This window comes from Camelus dromedarius, chromosome 20 (genome assembly GCF_036321535.1).
Source record: "Camelus dromedarius isolate mCamDro1 chromosome 20, mCamDro1.pat, whole genome shotgun sequence".
Taxonomy (NCBI): Eukaryota; Metazoa; Chordata; class Mammalia; order Artiodactyla; family Camelidae; genus Camelus; species Camelus dromedarius.
This window is the reverse complement of record NC_087455.1, coordinates 35,216,607-35,235,338: the sequence shown is the minus strand read 5'-3', so window position 1 is coordinate 35,235,338 and position 18,732 is coordinate 35,216,607. Positions and strand designations below refer to the sequence as shown.

General features: G+C 42.8%; 1 long non-coding RNA gene across 1 annotated transcript in view; it reads right to left on the bottom strand.

The window, feature by feature from the left end:
• Positions 1-315: 315 nt before the first annotated feature.
• LOC135318697 (uncharacterized) overlaps positions 316-18,732 on the bottom strand; it is a 38,196-nt gene continuing 19,779 nt past the window's right edge. Inside the window, exons 3-5 of the long non-coding RNA XR_010376974.1 lie at positions 2,761-2,925; positions 1,259-1,536; positions 316-617 (exon numbers count right to left, since the gene is read on the bottom strand). This is a non-coding gene — a long non-coding RNA (uncharacterized LOC135318697). The remainder of the gene's footprint in view (positions 618-1,258; positions 1,537-2,760; positions 2,926-18,732) is intronic.

Sequence of the window (18,732 nt, the reverse complement as noted above, 5' to 3'; positions counted from 1 at the left end):
CCTTTATTTTTAATACACCTCAAGTGCAAGTTTCAGGCCTTGAGGTTCACTGGGAACAGCTAAAATTACCGAAAACATGGAGCAAACCACAACATCCCACGGTTCCCTCCATATGTTTTATTTTCTTTCCCTGTTTATGGGATAAAATAGGTGAAATAAAAGTAAAAGTTTAATTACAAGAAATAAAGTGTCAGCAGTGAAGTTCACAGCCAATGTCTGCACTTGGAGTCATGTAGCCTGCTTCTACGATACAACTGTAGGGTTTTGATTGTGCAGTAAAATAATTCCAACGATAAAAACCGTTCGTATGCAGGTGTTTTACAATGTTCTCAGGGAGTTTTGCAGGAGCCGGCATGCATTTGATAAATGCACCTCCAAGCCCAAGCTCCTGTGCAGAGACACACGGCTTCCCACAGAACAGGCTCTTGCACACCTGCGGCAATCAAGCAGACACAGAAGGGGAGGCCTGGGGACCGAGGGATGCACACCCTTCACGCTTCGGGTGAATGTTGAGGTATCAGTGAGGCCTCCCACACAGAAAGGCAGTACCGTCACTTGCCGACTGTGCCCACCGACGTTTTTAGTAACGATCACTTTAGAGATTCACTTTAGAGACTCTGCAGATAAGGACAGAGGGAACAAGTCACATTCTGGTTTGATTACAAAGTGAAAAGGCATAGCATGGTCTTTAAAGTTATTAGGCTTGAAAAAATGAGGAGGACGTGAACTTGTATCTAAGCCTTGTGCTGGATTCCCCAGGCCAGCGCGATCCTTTGATGGGGTCCTGTTACACGTCACCTGCATCCAAAGCAGAATGTGTCAGAGCTGCCTGTTGGGGGCTCTGAGCGGACAGGTGCCTTGAGACAGCTCTGCAGACACCAGCTGCTCTAAGGTGTGTACCACCTGGAAGCCATCGCTCTAAACTCCAGCAAGAGAAAAGATGCTCAGTATGTTTCTTAATAATTTCAGGAGGGAATGACTACATCCCTAGTTTGTAAATGTAAGCAGAATATTTTACTTTTTTCCCTTTGCCTGGTTAGCTAGCCTTGACCCTACCCAACTCTCTACAAGACCCAACAGAGTGGAAATACAGCAATGGATGTAAAGTCATTCCCTGGAGGTCCCTACCCACCTCTCTTATTTCTGCAGTGTCTCTTGAGGGTCTCCTCACAGAATAAACAAGACAGACCTGCAGGGGCCATCCCTTCGCTCAGAGCTGGAACAGCCCTTGGGCAGGAGAGTTTGAAAGTGTACTTACAAGAAAGAGCTCTTTTCTGGTGACATGCTCTTCTAGCTTCTGGAATTTTCCCATGAGGAGAGTCCTCAGTAGGTGAGGCATTGCCCTGTCAGAGTCCGCAGTGTGCGCAAGGCCTTCCTCCTCGCTCCCCGTTCTAGCTCATTTCCACTTCACATCATTACCGCTACCCAACACTTTGTCTTTGAAGACTGGCGGCAGTCCATCCGTCTTCACAGAAGGACATCCAGAGCAGTGCATCAGTCCACGAGGAGATGAAGTCAGGTCAGGGTATCATCCACCTGAAGCAACACCGAGTGCAAAGACCTAGCGTGAATCTCAGCCCACACCTAGACAAGCTGTAAGGGTCCAAGCCGGGAAAAGTTAATGCCAATGCCAATTTCAAAGGGAAGAGCAGGTTGCAAAGAGGACCAGGCTCCGGGAGGAAATAGCCGCAGGGCAGGCTCAGATCAGAGCGGGAGCAAGGTGCTTGCAGGCAATGGCTCGAACCCTCGGTGGCCTGCCTTCGACTCACCTGCCTTGGTCATTAAGCCCAGTGATGGATGTGCGTGCTGGCTGAAGGGCTCAGAGCTGGGGCCAATGCTCCCAGCTTCCCAAAACCTTTCTTTATCTATTTATTTATTTTTAAAATGGTTACTTCTTTACATAATAGCTCCTTCTTTACTGCCCACTGACAGTCTAATAGTAAAATTGTTGGAAAATCTGGTTCCCTCTGATCTGGAAGAGTGGCAGTTACAGACCAAACCTCTTTCCCTTGTTGGGGAAATCGGGGCGAGGGGAGCAGTAGACCATCTGATGTGCCTAATTTAGCCTTAACTTTTTCTTCTGATATTTCACTTTCAAGCTCAGTTATCTCCAGCCAAAGGAATAAGAGCTTCAGGCACATAAAAATCATTCATACAGCCTCAGTCTGTACCCAGCCCTGTGCTTCTTGGTGTTCTAGAAGTCACAAAAATCACAAAACACAGTCACTGCCTTGGAGGTTTTTACCATCGCAATAGAAAGACAAAAGACATACATGAAGCTGCAAATGGAGGTGTGTTCCAACTGGATTTTGCTAGGTAACAAACCACTCCAAAACTCCCTGGCTTAAAATAATCATTTATTTGCTCGAGGTTCTGTAGATTGGTGCATGGGGTTGAGACAGCCTATCACTGCTCTGCACAGTGTCTGGACAAGCTCACTCCTATAGCCAGGGCCTCAGCTGGGACAGCTGGCAAGTCTGGGCCAACTGGACCTTTCTCTCTACAGGAAAAAGAGGGTGGGCTTGTTCACAGAGTGGACAAGTTCCAAGAGACCACGTGCGGAGGCTGCAAGGTGTTTGAGGCTTAGATTCACAGCTTGGACGTCATCCCACTGCCATGTTTTGTTGATCAAATCAAGTCATGAGCCAGACAGCCACAATTCAAAGGCTAGAGAAACCAAATGCATCCCTTTATGGGACAAGCTGTAAGGAATCTGTAACCATGTTTAGTCTACCACAGTCACCCACTGGCTATACTTACGTGTATTCCTCCCACATGTCAAATGAATTCACCTTCTTCCAAGACAGCCGAACATTGGACCCAGAGCCCAGTTATCCCAGGAGCTGCATCTGGTCCAGCACTGGATGACATCCCTCGGGTACAGCTTTCTTGCATGTGGCTCTTCTTAATCCAGAAATCTGTAGACTAAACAGACAAGTTTATTTGCTCCCTCCCCACGTACACCCAACATGCAATGGTGAGATGGCAAAAAAGAGAATTATAATAAAAATTTTCATTCAAAAAAAAAAAAAAGGAAAAATGGGAAACACACAGGAGTCATTGGTCCACAGCAATTCAAAAATCTAGTTGTATCACCATAAGATATATTGTAATATGACTAGATAAATAGCTTCACTCATTCTGCTTCCAGCTCTAAGAAATCTGAGGTCCCAAAGTCATCTTTTCACTTTGCACTGTATCAGTCCCTTTTATAAGCTTATACAACTCCCTTTAAAACTTTATGAATTTCTTATGTATCACATTACAGTCACTTAATTGGACAAAGGATAAACACATGATTTTTTTTAATGCTGTCTCCTTTTTTCTTTGGGAAGCAGTTCAGGATGCTATGGGTTAATGACCTTGAGATCTTTAGAAATTATCTTGTCCAGTTGAGAGAATCATGTAGGAACCATCATACATCATTCTGAAGTCCTCATAAGGGTCCTAGAGCCATTTCTTTGATTAGATTTTGCAATGATATTTTGTAAACTGGAGTCTGGGAATGAAAACCAATTTTATTTTCTAGTCTAGAAAGTCCTGGGTGCTCTCTGTTTCCTCTACTTTCCTCTTGCCAACCAAATAATTCTTTCTTTAGTTCATTTGTTTCTTTTTATATCTTACCAATATTCTGCCTGAAAATTTCCTTAACTGGAACCATAACTTTATTAGTGTAGTTTCTAACTTCTGAATAACCACGTGCAATAGGTTTTGCCAATTGTTTTGATCTCAAACCATCCCCATGTGTTTTAGGTTTTGGTGATGGCAGCACTCCACTTCTTGGTACCAATTTCTATTTAAGTTAGCTTTTGCTGCACAACAAACCGCCTCAAAAATTAGCAGCTTAAAACATTTATTTCTCATAGTTCGGTGGGTCAACAATTTGTGCTGGGCCCAATAGCATGCTCATTGGGCCGAATACACAGCCTGTCAGCAGCAGAGATGAACACCGAGCCCCTGATACAGCGCCATCTCCTGGGGGAGCCGCCAGCCATCTAATGGCAGGTGGATTGCATTGGACCCCTTCCATGTGGTCTTCCGTGAAAGGCAGAACTTACTCTGGATGTGGATTTGCCATTCCTTCCCACATTACTTATACCAAAACCCCATCCACGGTCTTACAGACTGCCTTATTCACCATCGTAGTGTTGTTCTTCATCAGGTAACTTATTTTTCAGCAAAACTCATTTTTCAGCAAAAATTGGGCCATGGGCTTATGCTCATGGAATTCCCTGGACTGACCATAGCCTCATCTCTCTGGAGCAAGTGGCTTGATAGAATAGCAGAAGGGCCTTTGAAGGCTCAGTGCCAGCTGAGTGCCAGTCCTCTGCAGGCATGGTGGGATACTGTCCAGGATGCAGCAAATGTTCCACATTAATGACTATGAAATTGTACTGTTCTCCCAGACATAGGATTCAGGAGCTTGAGAATCAAGGGACGAAAACAGAAGTGATTCCTTTCAGAGTACCTCTAACCATCAACTAGTGAAATTTTTGCTTCCCATCCCCACAATTCAGGGTTCAGGTGCGCCACACTCCCAACACACATATGTGTTTGCCAACTCAGAATCTCTCCAAACCCCACTGTTCAGGGGTTTTTTAATGGAGGTTTCATTACATGGACATGATTGATTAAATTGTTGGCCATTGGTGATTAACTCAGTCTCTGGACCCTCTCCTTTCCCCAGAGGCTGGGGGTGGGACCGAACATTCCAACCTTCCAATCACATGGCTCCTCTGGTCACCAACCCCCACGCCGAAGCTTCTTCTCGCCAAGAGTTCCCCTCTTCAGAGCAAAAGATGCTCCAATCACCGTTATCACTCACGAAATCTCAAGGGTTTTAGGAGATCTGTGCCAGGAACTGGGGACAAAGATCAAGTATTTTTCACATTGTATCACTCTACTACACAATGTGCCATGCTCTATGATAAAAGTAAACAGAGTCCTACAATAACTCAGGATAGAAGGGCCTGCTAATAGCACCAATGCTTCAGGAGTGAAGGTTTAGGTCCCCTTCCATCACCAGGCAAAAACCATGGTGAGTTCAGGTACTTTCTTGGGGCAAAGGGAATATGACATGGTTACCGGAAGAAGGAAGTTACAAACACCAGCTGTGTCCTGTGACCAGCGGAAAAGAAGAGTAGTATTCCTTTCTTACTTTGATATGACTATCTATATTTTTTCATTCTTTTTCTTTGATTCCCATACTATCTAACATGAGATGTATTCGTGATGATTAACATTACATATCAATATGTAAGTTACAGGCTCTCAAAGGGGGAATATGATTCCGAGGAAAGAGCTATGAACGTCCCCCGAAGATGAGTACATTGACATAAAGGACCATAAATGCTTTTCAAGGACATGGGTTACAGCATTTTTTATGGGTTAAGCCAAAACAAGATTTCTCTCTTGTCTTTACTCAGAAGTTAAACGTGGTTAAAAAGAGGAGCATGTGGGTCACGTGGTCAAGGTGTTGACTGTGCTGGATTGCTCCATCACCAACTTCTTTAAGCGGAGAACTGCTTTTCCTGGAATTCTCTCCCCTCGCGATGATTCCAGGCTAGAACTGGCCAGAGGAGGAGCTGAGAGAGAAGCAGTAACAAGGCTGTTCACAGGTGGAGGAGGTGACAGACTGATCAGAGGTGCTGGGGTGTCCCTGCTTGGTCCCACTCTCCTCTGCCTCAGGTCACGTTCTCCCTGACCGGTGGCCCGGCTGGCCACAGCAGCCCCAGGTCCACCACCAGAGGCTTGGCCACGGAACCGCAGTAGCTGCTCAGAGGTAACAGCTTCCCAGAAGGTCTCCGTGTTCTGTCCCTTCACATCCTCGCTTTGGCACTGGACGTGGTCGGCTCCTCCGCTTTCCTTCCCAGACTCCGCCCACCCCAGTGCTGCAGGGTGAGCGGTTAGTGAGTCTCTCCCCGTCCACCTCTCCCTTAGAGACCTCAGTGGCTCCCCCGACTGGAATGCCTGACGTCTGTAATCGATTCCTCATCTCCTAATACTTATAATGGCTCTGCCCCCCTGACTGAGCCCCAGGAGAATCAAAAGATAAAAAAAAAATGACATCACAGACAGAACAAGCCCATGAAGAAATTTTTCTAAATAGGGTTGCTCCTGGGGAATAACACTTTTCCCCACTCTCGATGCTTCTTTCCATGTAGGGGAAGCTCCTCCAGTGAAACCCTCCCAGCCTCTCTCCCCACCTGGTCACACTTGCCATGATGAACTTGGGATAAGGAAGTATCTCCGTACAGCCCTGTCCCTCCCCTTCCTCCCGCTCTTGGGAGTGAGCCCGCCGGCCGAGAGCGCACTGTAAGCTTGCGCTAAGTTTGATGGGGCAGATCTCTGCGGTGGGCTGGCTCTGCCTGCAGTGGGGTGGGTGTGTCCTCTAGATCCCAGATTATGAGAACCACTTGTCACGTTCTCTAGCCTCATTGGAACAAAGATCATATTTTAGGCTTCGTCTGTCCTATTTCTGTACATCTCTTAACTGGTTCAGAACACAGCAAGGGAAGAGAAGTGTTCATGATCGGGTTCCCCGAACCCCAGGATGGATGACTCAAGGAGACCTAAGGAAGCTTCCACCAGCTCGTGAAGGATGTAGTGGCAACAGAACAAAAGTCAGAGAGAAGGCAGGCAAAGGACACAGTGTGAGCCAAAAAAAAAGGATGCAGTGGGCAGGAAAAGGAAGATGAGTTTGAAGAATATAACTATGTTTTCCAAATGAAAAATAACACAGGATGAAGTTTGACAAGGGAACGACAATGAGGCAGCTGATGGAGGGTCTTGAAGACTAAATTTACATTTTTAATAACAGTTGCTTTAATTTTTCACCAGCTATTCCACTTTCTCCTAATATTAAATTTTATGATCAGCTTCACTTTCAATTTAATGAAATAATCAATCAGCTCTTTTATACATTTCTTTTGTGGCCAATGTATGTTTTTAACTATCAAAATCAGAGGAATATTGATTTGCCAATAGTAATAAAGGCCTCATGTTCTTTTTTGTCTGTGTCTCCCAGCACCCTTAACTTTATTTGACTTCACTTGGAGTATATTTTGCCATCTTACAACATTAAAAATACTTACCATGCACATATGACTGAAACATTACGCTGTACACCAGAAATTGACACAACATTGTAAACTGACTATACTTCAATTTAAAAGAATGTAAATTAAAAAAAATAGCAACAACAAAGTGAAAAAAATACTTAATCAGGAGCAGAATGCCTTTACTATACTGTAAAAATTATTTCAGGGCACTTTATCAAGAAAGACAGGGAGAGAGAGAGATAAGGTGATAGAAACATTTTACCCTGGCTCAGTATCTGTCAGGAATGTAACCGATGAATTGTATCTCAGTGTCTGAGTTCATCTGTGTGTTATGAATCACACTGTTGGAAAATGGACTGATATTTCCCTCTGGTCTCCCTTCTGTTGGCCCCTCCCCCTCCCCCCATTGCAAATTCATTTTTGTTTCTGTTCCAGGCCTAATGAGACTGTGATCAATGTATCTGGAGCTGACCCTGCCTTCAAGTCTTCAATCACACCTTCTCTGTCTAATCCACTACACTCTCCTCTTTGTCAATTGATGGATTTATTTAGTCAAGAAAACTAAAAATACCATCACGCCTCGACTCCACAAACAGGCCTCCGGTTTGATTTTCTTCGTTTTATGAAATCTGGCCAACCAGACACTGAACAATGCCTTTACAGTCTGTCTCTGGGCTGATAGTATTTTCTTCCTTGTGAAGACATTTTAAAGTCTGCCTCTTCCTCCTCAAGTCACTTCATCCACAGCAGAGGGGGCGGGGGTGGGGGGAGTCCTGCTGGATCACTTCCTGAGGCTAAAGTTCTGAAGTTGGATCTTGAAAGCTCTGCCCCAAGCAGTTTTTTGCATGAGTTAGTGCTCAGAGTCCCTCTCTCCTTACTAAATGGAGGCTCAGTTCAGGATTAGCTGTGCCAAGGAGATGCTGGGGTAGGCCGGGCGGCCCAGATACACTGACGTGGGGACAGGGGAGGGTTTCCTGACTGCACACCCAGGAAGACCTTTCCAGGCTGCCTTTCCTATTACTGTGGTTGTGCCAGCTTCACATTTAGTCCCAAGAGGTCTTTATGTTTGCACGTTATTTGAAGATCTGGACAAAATGTTTTACACATACAATTCCACCTGTTACTCCCCACTTCCTTGAAGATCACCTCCTTTTTTAAAAATTCTCCTTTTGGAGATGGAGACCCCAGCTCCTGACAGTTAAGTTTACTCCCTAAGTCAGTTAGCATGACAACCAAGTGAGTGACTAGTTCCGGCCAGCTTTCAGCCTCCTTCCTCCTCCTGTGTCAACTTCCTCAATCTGACTTCCCGCTAACCTTTGCCACAACCACAGTACCGCTCGCCCATGCCTCCAGAATGCCATCTGCACGCCTATCACCTCATCTCTTGCTGCTTCCACCCCCATGTTCCCTCCTCTCTGGGCTACAGAGCTCTCAATACATGACAGCATCCCCCAGCCGCGGTTCATTTCCGGTTCTGAATACGTGCAAGGGACACGTGAGGATTCTATATCCCACTGAGGCATGACACGGAAGTAAGTCCAATGCCTTGGATTAATAACTACACTGGACTAATAGAGACTTATGGTATATGAGGAGGAGGGGGAGAGAAACGGCATGCAATTGCCTCTTTGCCTTTAAAAAAATTTTTTTTTTAAAAACTTTTTTGTCTTTTCCCCCCTTCCAGGAAAGAGGAGTTCATTTTAAACTGATCTGACCTAAGTGGAATTAGGGGGGACACACTGTGATTTCTTCCACTCTGTTTCTTTGTCTAATACCTTTCTTCTGTCTGCACAGTTAACTTACACCCATGAACCTACAGTGTCCACCACCAGGATGATCCCAACACCTTGTGCCATCAACCTTCTCAAGTCTGCTTCAAGTCTACTTCCCAAGGGTGGCTGGCAACTCATGGAGAGAAAACGGAAGTTTCACCTTACCAATCCAATTTAAGGGAAACAATTGCCAAAGCAGGGGATCTCAATGAAACTGATCTTCTCTCTTGTCATCAGTACGCTCCCTGCTTTGATAAACACTCATTCCCACTTGGAAAGGGAAAGAATCAAGGGAAGCATAATTGAATTCTGATAACCATCGGAAAATACTGTCACAGGTGTGCAGAATTTAAGATGGTGCCAGGGACACTAAGAAAATCATTTGTGCAGCCAGCACTCTGTGTATTATATCTGCAGATTCTTGGACAGGGGTCATGATGGAAGACACTCTGGGATCAAAAGTCATGCACATTTTCCACAAGAGTGAAATGTATCTTCCATCCGAGGGCACTTTTCAGGAACAAAGCTCTGAGAGGAAATGCTGTCTGGTAGCCGCCTCTATACTCAACCAGAAGGACGATCAAAGTTTAATGACAGAAAGGCTGAATAAGGAATAGTGGGGAGAATGGCATTTTTCACTCTTTAAATAATCAGTATTGCAAAGTTTTCACGCAACTGCAGTTCATCAAAAGGGGAAGGTTTGGGACTATCTCATCCCATTTTCAAAAATCACCAAGAACGCATATTTCCCACAAATAATGCTTTGTATCATCCTAAATACTGGCAGACGCTCCCTACTTTTATTCTGCCTATAACCCTGTGAAGAAGTCAGAAAGTGCATTATTTTTGCAAGGAGGGAGAGCCTCCTGCCAAGGCAGACACAGCTGGTGAGTGACGGCATTGGATCGGCCCCCGAGGTTGTTAAACACCATCCAGAGCACCCAGCATCACATCCGCCTGTTAGGCCACTTCCACACAGGCCAGGAGCCTCTAGGCATTTCCTGGAATCCGTGAAAATTGTATTTTTGATTGAGACCGTGCTGACTAATTGTGCTCTGTGTTCTAGCCAAAGAATGCCATAGTTAATTTCAAAAAGTAGAAGTTTCAATGTAAATGCAGCCAATGCCTTGCCTGAAAGGTGCCTGCCTTGAACAGCTTGGAGCACCTCTTTTCAAGAGCTGAGGAAGGTTTGCAGCCCGCCCGCTAAGCCTCCCAACATGCCTGTGAAAGGCCCAGTGGGCAGTTTTAACGATGCCTGGTTTACATGTAGAAAAACCGAGACACAGATGGCGAAGAATGAAGCTGAGTAAGGGATTTTCCCAGAACCACCCAGCACATCAGAGCCCGGCCACAGTGTGCCTGCACAATCTCTGCTTGACCACAGTTTCCAAGACGCTTCCCATGGCAGATGGTCATTAAAGGCTTTGGTGTGTTTCAACTGCAATACACACATAGTTTGAGAGGTTACTACGAAATAAAGGATTCCGGGCATGGGGTTGCCGTGAGGGGTAAATGATATGCGTGGAAAGTGCTCGGCCCCGAGGAGCTGGCAGGTAGTTTGGCCACAGGAAATGGCAACAAGGAAAGAGGCTCTGCCCGGAAGGGAATGAGGCAGCTGATGCCGACAGTCGGTAGATATTTACGGAAGGAAGACACGGGAGAGCGAGAAAACGTTTTTAAATGGAAAATCTGGCTCATAATCCCTTTCCTGTGACTTGTGAGAGTCTTGTAAAATGGCTTTATCTTCCGTAACGTGGGAGTTTGGTGGTCTAGATATCTTTAAAAATGTGTATTTTGGCTGTATCGTTTTTTTAAGACCACGCTTAATATAAAAGTCAACTCCACCTCACTGTGCAGGCTTCTTTGCCTGAATTAACCAGCAGTTGCATCAACCTAACCAGTAAATTTCATGCAAACACATTCTAGCTACTGTGTTTGTTTCAACTTTAATGCCAAAAAAAAAAAAAAAAATACAGCCTTTTACAAAGTAACTAAATAGGTTTGACTGTGTTGCAATAGTTCTGAGGTGTTGATCCTAAACATTTGTTTGTTTGTTTTTTAATCCTTTTTTTTTTTGATTATCTCCAAAACCCAAACATCTCTCTTTCCTATATGCCAGATACTCTTTGATGTAGGTAGGGTGTACAAATAAGATGCTAAAAATTTTGCTTAGCAAATTAAAGAAAGATGTTGGAAAAATTTATGTATTTCATTGGCTATTTGGCTTTCTTCATGGTTAAGTTCAATCTTCCACCCCATAGTTCTAACACGGAGCCCCCAGCCACCGGGGAAGACTTGAAATGGTTCTGTGTTCTGGTCTGTCAGACTCAGTTGCCCTGCTCACTGTGGTACTATTAATTATGCCTACATTAAAAAGCAGTGAGCAAACACGCTTTCTCGCTTAAAAGGAAGAATTGCTAAATATGGAAAAATTGAATTGCTTTTAACCTTGTCTAGGTAGCGTATACAACTATTCTTTCAATGCTTAATCCCATTATTTAATGTGTGAAAATATATAAATAAAAACGGGCTGACAGAAGTGGCAATATAATATCCTTTAATCTGCGGTTCACAGGGCATTTAAAAATAATAATTTTGAAAGGCGCATTTGAAAACATTTGATCTTAAAAATGCATATTTAGCTTATTCTGGTGTTTGTTGATTTGAAGGCTTTGCGGTCAGCCCAGTAAATATTCAGTTTGCTTGGCACAAACTGTGCAGGAATCTAATAGAAAGCAATATTGTTGAAAATGGATATCAATTGGAAACAGAGAGCAGTGTCAACTATTCCCCACTGGGAACAGACAACAATAAAACCAGTCAAGCATTACACAGCCGAGCCTGCCAAATGTCATTAGAGTGGAGAAAAAAGGAAAGGAACATGGTAGGGAAAGAAGCACTTTGCTTTATTTTTTTCCTCCAATCTAAAAAGACAAAAAAAACAAACAAACAAACAAACAAACATGGTGAGGGGTCGGAAGAGAATATTTGGAGAATAAGAACAATAAAATTGTCCCCAAATTGTCTCAGCCAGTGTCACCATTACCTTAGCACTGGCATATTCTCTTTTCCTTCCCAAAGTGATCACATTACAAAGATTTTCAAATAATTTTTTCTGTCTCTTCAGCTGATCATTTTCCCCCAATGGCTCTCTTAATCAGGTGCATTTGTAATAACAAAGTTCCCAATGTTTAAACCAGCATTACGACGTCATTCATGGCAATCCTGTTTTTATCATCATTTAATTAATTGATCTGAGTACAGATTGAAAAGAAAAGGCTTTTGTAAATGTATACTTTTTCATTGTTACCACCAAGCTTCAGTGGAGAGCCTTTAGAAAGGAAGAGGCTGCAGGGAAGCTCTATTTCTGGGTGAGAAGAAATATTGGCAGGAGTTCTGAAATCTGTTAAATGATGGGGACACAGAAAAATAATTGCTGGGCAGAGGAGGGCAAACACATCACCCCCACCATCCCCACCTGAAGGCAGAACTGGGAGCCAGTGACTTAGCCCCAAAGCTTCTGCCATATCTGTGGCATTTTCACTGATGATTTGTAAATTTTCAAACAAAGAAAAATTGTCTCCTACAGACAATGGTCAAGGCTCCGAACAGCCAACCAAGAGCTCCCCCTAGTGAGGCTGCACACACATGAGTGGGAGATCTCCCGGTCTCCGGGCGTGCAAACACACACATACACACACACACAGAGTCCTACACTTGTCTCTTTAATCCCAAATGTTGTCCAGCCCCACACTCTTTTAAAACAACATGAAGCAAAATTCCCCAAACTCTCCTGGACATTTCCTCCTGTTCGCTGTTACACCCCACACTCAGCAGCAGAGAGCCTAGTGAGGACGCCCCTAGAAGGCAAGACTGTCATTCTGATCATATCATTTTGAAATAGTAATAATCACATATTGGCTCCAAATCTGCATCCTCAAGTAGGTGCTATCAACGCAGAAAGTCCTCGGGGGCAGCACATTACCATGTAATTACCATAATAACTTTGTTGTGTAAACAAAAGACAGGCTTGAATATGAGAAATATATCTTAGTCTGTACTGGTGTCTGTAGCTGCTACAGAAAAAAAATCTATTGTCCTCGGCCAGTCTTTCATTTTCTTGCAGCATGACCGTGATTAAACCCCTCTTGATACCTGCACGCCGCTTCCTCTGGGCGTGCACCACGCTTGTATCCATGCCTACCCATGACCGTAAGATTTTTATTACGGAACAATATACAGAGCACTTGTCCTACTCATATTTAACAGAACTAATTTGCTATAACACCAGCGTTGCATCTCCCAGATCAACCCTAATTCCTTCAAATACATTTTGGCTTCCTCCAAAAAGATATTTTATTGGTTTTATGAGCCTTGATGGGGCTCGGAAGGGAGCATAGATATTCTTTAGGGGAAAGAAGATAGCAAATGTAGAAATCAGATGCAGAGATGAAAGAGGTTTAATGTCTTCCTAAAAATTCTTGGAGAGCCGCCCCAACGTTTTTAGTAAAATACAAATGACGGCAGGTTTATAATTAACAGCTGTTTGTGTTAAGCATCCCGCGCTCCCTAGCCTCTGCTAATATGTATATATTTTAACCGGAGAGCCACAAGACACGTGATAATAGCTCTAAGATGCTAAAGGTGACTCCGTTCCCCGGGGAGTTTCTAACCCCAGTCTGCCGCTACTGAGATGCTATACATGTATATTCAGATCTTGAAACCCTCAGACATCAAAACGACACAGGGTAGGCTGTTCTTTATGCTGTGTTTCTTTCATCTTCAAGCTCCTTTGAGTAAAAATCACGTGCATATGAAAAACTAAATTTAAATAAACTCATTGGCTTATAGATATTACCACTTACCTCCCAGGAGGATGGTGACAATTTATGCCAAAGCTTTGGTGGAAAGTGCTACCATATAGACATGAACAGTAAAGTTTTGTTTTTATTACTGTATTTTTAGTGGATATTTTAACATGTCCATTTAATATACTCAGATCTTTGTCCTCTCCATGATTCTGACATTTCCACAAAATAAAAACAGAACAAGTAAGGGGTTTGCGGTTGGGAAATGGGGAAGATAAGATAATTAAGCCACTCAGTGTGACAAATGTGGATGTCTTTGCTTTTAACATTTTGGGCCAAATTATTAGGGCAAAAACTTCACTTTCATAAAATGCACACCAATGATGAACAATTCTACAATTCATTGTCTCACCATAGGTGTGTAACTCAGCCTCCAAAGACTGACTTTCATCCCTTATAAAATGGGGTATTACAATACTCAACACCTCCCTGAATCAAAAGGAAGCCACTCTATAAAGAACTGAAATCAGATCTGATACTTTAATTAAAATTCTGCGGGCATTTCTGAAAGTGTAATTTGGCCCAATGTGTTTAAAAAAAAAAAACCAAAACATCAAGAAAATTAGCTAATGAATATTGTGCAGTCACTTCCCTAACATAAAACAACTCAACCATTTAAACTGCACAAATTCCAAAATGGTCTAATTTACAATACATCGTTGTTTGCTTGTTTGTTTTAGAAAGCGCTTAACCTAATAACATGGTAAGATTGTATTTTTTAATTTCAATCTTTTATGAATTAACAAGGGACTCGTGGCTGAATTTTCCTGCGAGTTTAGCTACTACAACCTTAAACACTAAACTCTGACAATGTTTGCTTCTGCTTAAATTCATTGTTCAGAATCGGTCCTGTCAGTTTCCGCTAGGTTGGAAGTCGGGAGTTTCAGGCTTTTGAGCCAGTGCTGACGGTCACTTACCGTTTGACCTTGAGCAAGCCACCGTGTCCTCGGACGCTCGGTTTCTTCATCTGTAAATTACGAGTACCGACATCTGCCCTGCTGGCTGCCTGGGGTTGCTGTGAGAATTAAATGAGGTAGCTCGTGTGGTAAGTGCTCTAAATATTGGAAAGTACCAGACAAATACATGCACTGTTATTTTGAAAAGTAATATCTTAAATTAGTCAATGAACTGTGTCATCATCTTTTAAGATTTTCTCTAATTGATTTCTATAGATGATTCTTTATTTTTCTTTTGTTCAGAAAATCATAAACGTTGAGTTGTTTATTTGCAGTGATTTATTTAAAAAAAAAAATCAATCCCTGGTACCACTGGGATTTTAGTTCCTTTCAGTTCCGGTCACTCTTCTGTCTTCAAAATCATCCCCAGATGGTACAAGAGCACAGTCTGTATACAGAACCATCATGCTACTTCAGTTTGGGTTCTTCTAGGCCATGAAAGGGTTGAAACTGTCCAGGGGATTTTCATTGGTGATTTTGCAAAGAGGGTCCCACTGCCACCAGATAAGTCTCTCTCTGCCATTGACTCCATTATAAACCAAGAGGAAGGGTTAACCACCGGATGTAATCCTATTTTAAAAGTGCACCCACATGGAATAGCATTCAGCAACAAAAAGAAATGAACTACTAATACACACAACAACATAAGTGAATCTCAAATACATTTACACTAAATGAAAGAAGCTAGACTCAAAAAGCTGTATACTGTATGATTCCACTCACATGATATTCTAGAAAAGGGAAAACTATGTAACTATAGGACAGAAAAAAGATCAGCAGTTGCCAGGAGCTGGGGGGTCAAAGGGAGGAGACTGACTGCAAAGGGACAGGAAGAAATTTTTGAGGGTAAGAAAATTGTGTGTATTTTGGTGTGGCAGTGATTACTCAAAAGGGGGGATGTCAGTATATGCAAATTACAGCTCAGATAAATCTGACATTAAAAAAAATAAAAGAAACATGGAAAAGTCAACATGAGTTTGTTACCCTGCTTGGATTATGATTCTTCCTTTAAAATCAAATTATATTTTCATGGCAAGTCAAACTGGTTTCTGATCAGATGAAGTATTAGACACTTTGTTGAATATGGTTAAACTTTGAAATAAAGTTTTCACTATATATCTACCACATCAGTGATTAATTACCAGTGTCCAAATAATGTCATTACCTTACAGTGATCACCATTTCATTTTTATTGATTCTCAGATGGGAGTAAAAGATTTCAAGTCTTAAGCATAGTTATATCGATTTTACGTCCCCTCCATCCTCACCAAGCCCTTAGAGAACTGTTTATAACTTTGTTTTATAAGTGTTGCCCATAGGGATGGGAATATTTCCCCAGATACGGGGCTATGAGTCAAAAATTTCAGTTGGTTACAAAAGGAACTCACCTGAATTGAATTCTGAGTGAAATATGTACCCAGAAATATCTGATCAAGGGCCCAAAGAAGAGAGACTAAAAGGAATGAATCAAAAATCGCCTCTAGAAGTCTGCCAAGAATTGCGACTCCTATGCTGCACAGATGCACTGTAAGATATTAATACTAGGAATCTTGTTTTTCTAAAGATTGGTGTGCAGCTTCCAGCTTCAGTGATTTTATTTTCTTATCCATTGAATTACATAATTTATAAAACAGGAGGAGGGCTCCGTGGGCAGCCCCTTCCTGGGACACTGCTCCTGTGGGGGCTTATGGAGGGTGCGTGTTTGAGGTGGGGGGGTGGGGAGGAGAGAATGCCATCACCCAAGTTCCCACTCCATTCCTTCTGCTGTAAAACGCGGTGTAAGACAATGCGCCAACAATCCATCGCTGGAAATACAATTATTTGCAGGTGTCTCAAAGCCATTTAGGCTCATTCACTCTCCTCTTTTCCTCATTGACATTAGTTTAATCTGCGGAAATCAGATCACAATCATGCCAGACTTCTTACCTCATTAGTTTTCTATTGTCTGTGCAGAGGCACTTCTACCTCCAGGCAAGACTGGTTCTATCTGCACTCCGTTTCCATGTCTTCCCTCTCTTTAGTCTTATGAGTAAGAAATACGTTTAATTCAATAATTTAACTCCTTCTGGAACTAATCCAAAAAGATTTCCCCCGCATTAAAAAAAAAAAAAAGAACCTGGCGACTCTGGTATGCAAACCTGTTTTTGGTTGTTTTCTCAAATCATGCATGAAATATACATGAAATGCCCACACCTCCAGGATTTGCTCTCTAGACAAACAGTAATTCTTGAAGATGGCACTTTATATTAAATATATATCATTCCACTTTTTTATTGTGTTAAATCACAGCACCGTCATTTTCTTGGTGAATTCAGTCTTGTGTCTTTTTATCACTATGATAAAAGCATTGCCTAGAATTATTTAACTATATTTGGATTGGGGTTAGGGCCCACACTCTATGTAACCAGATCCATAGGATCAAACCAGGGACATTAGTGAGAGCACTGAGCTGTTTTCTGCAAACTCTCCAATTTAAGCATTTAAGATTATAGCGATTTTTGCTTCTCCTGATGTTGCTCTATACACACAGGAGATAAGATGCTGCAATTCCTCGTCAACTAATTACACAACAAGAAAATCTCTTTCATATTTTGGCTACTACACCATTTCTAAATGATTTTGATACACATTGGAGGCTCTGGAATTTAATTTTCTGATCTGGGCTCGGGGTCAGTTACTATAGCCCTCAGAAAAAGGGGTCAATAAAGAAAATCGCCTGTAGTCATCTGAGTGACTACATATGTCAGTGTTAGCTAGGCTATTAACTTTTCAAGAAATCCAAGTTATATTTAGAGAATGCCATGAACTGTTACGTCCGTTGTTTATTTCCTCATTGAGAATCGGCAGAAAGTATCTGCCACACCAAGAGGCATCAGGCCTCCCGACCAAACAGGTTTTACTTCCTTTGGGGAAAAAGAATAGTAATAATAACCTTTGATTGCATAAGAACGTCACAATCCACGTTGTCATTCCTGATTCAGCCCATGCCAGGAACACAGGACGATTTACATACGCTCTAATCAAATATTTGGGGGCTGGGGATTCGCACTGCGTATCTCTAGATCAGGATTATGTGACGTGCCTTGGACTCCAGCCAGGTTGGAGGCTCTTCGTTTTTAAAACAATAACCACCTGCTAAACGAAAGAAAGCCAGTTCCTTCTTGACATCCGTTAGTTTAGGATCAGCAGAATCTTCCCACTGCTCAGATTGAAATGTGATAGCTGCAAGGTTGAAAGCTGAAATCTCGCACTAAGCACTTCCTTGCCGCTGGCTTGTAATTTTTTTTTTTTTTCTTTTCCAAAATTACATACACAAGGCAGTTTTAGACTTCGTCATCAGATATTCTGCCTCATGGTACTGTGTGATTTGGGGTGGTTTCTTTTTCCTTCCTTCCTTTCTTTTTTTTTTTTTTTTTTTTTAAAGAACTAGATCCGCCCAGTCAGTGCCTTCAGGCCATACACAGGCCACACAGGATACTACACTCTCTCTGCTGCTGTATGACATTTGCAGAATTGTGACCAAGCAAATGAGTAAGATGAGCTCAGACGAGATAACCCTCATGAGGCCAAAAGCCCTCGACTCAGACTGACTTAACTCATTGTCCTTTGCTGGTGGTTCAGTACTCCAGCGGTCCGTGGAGGCACGCGCGGCAGAGAGAGGCGTCTGGGCAGGGGAGAGGGCAGGCACACGGAGAGCACAAAGGGGAGGAGGCTTGATCTTCGCCTCAGAGGGCTGCTTTCAGGGGGCCCAGACTTTGCAGGCTCATGCAGTGCATTAGGCTTAGCTGAGAAGTTCCGATTTGCCTGCGTGGCTTCTGGTTTCTCCCCACGCTGAGCTGAGCTGACCACGGCATCCTCACCTTACGCCCTCATCAGTCCACGGACGTGTGGTGAGGAAGCATGTGAAAAATACCAGCTTTGTGAAATTCATAAACAAGCAATAAAAAATGTTTTGAAAGGAATGGCGTATTTTATTTGCACCATGAGCAATTAAAATGGCACAGTATCTGCCTTTTTGTGCACCACTGCTTTAAAATGGACGATTTCTCCTCAAAATGTGTTATCCATACACTCA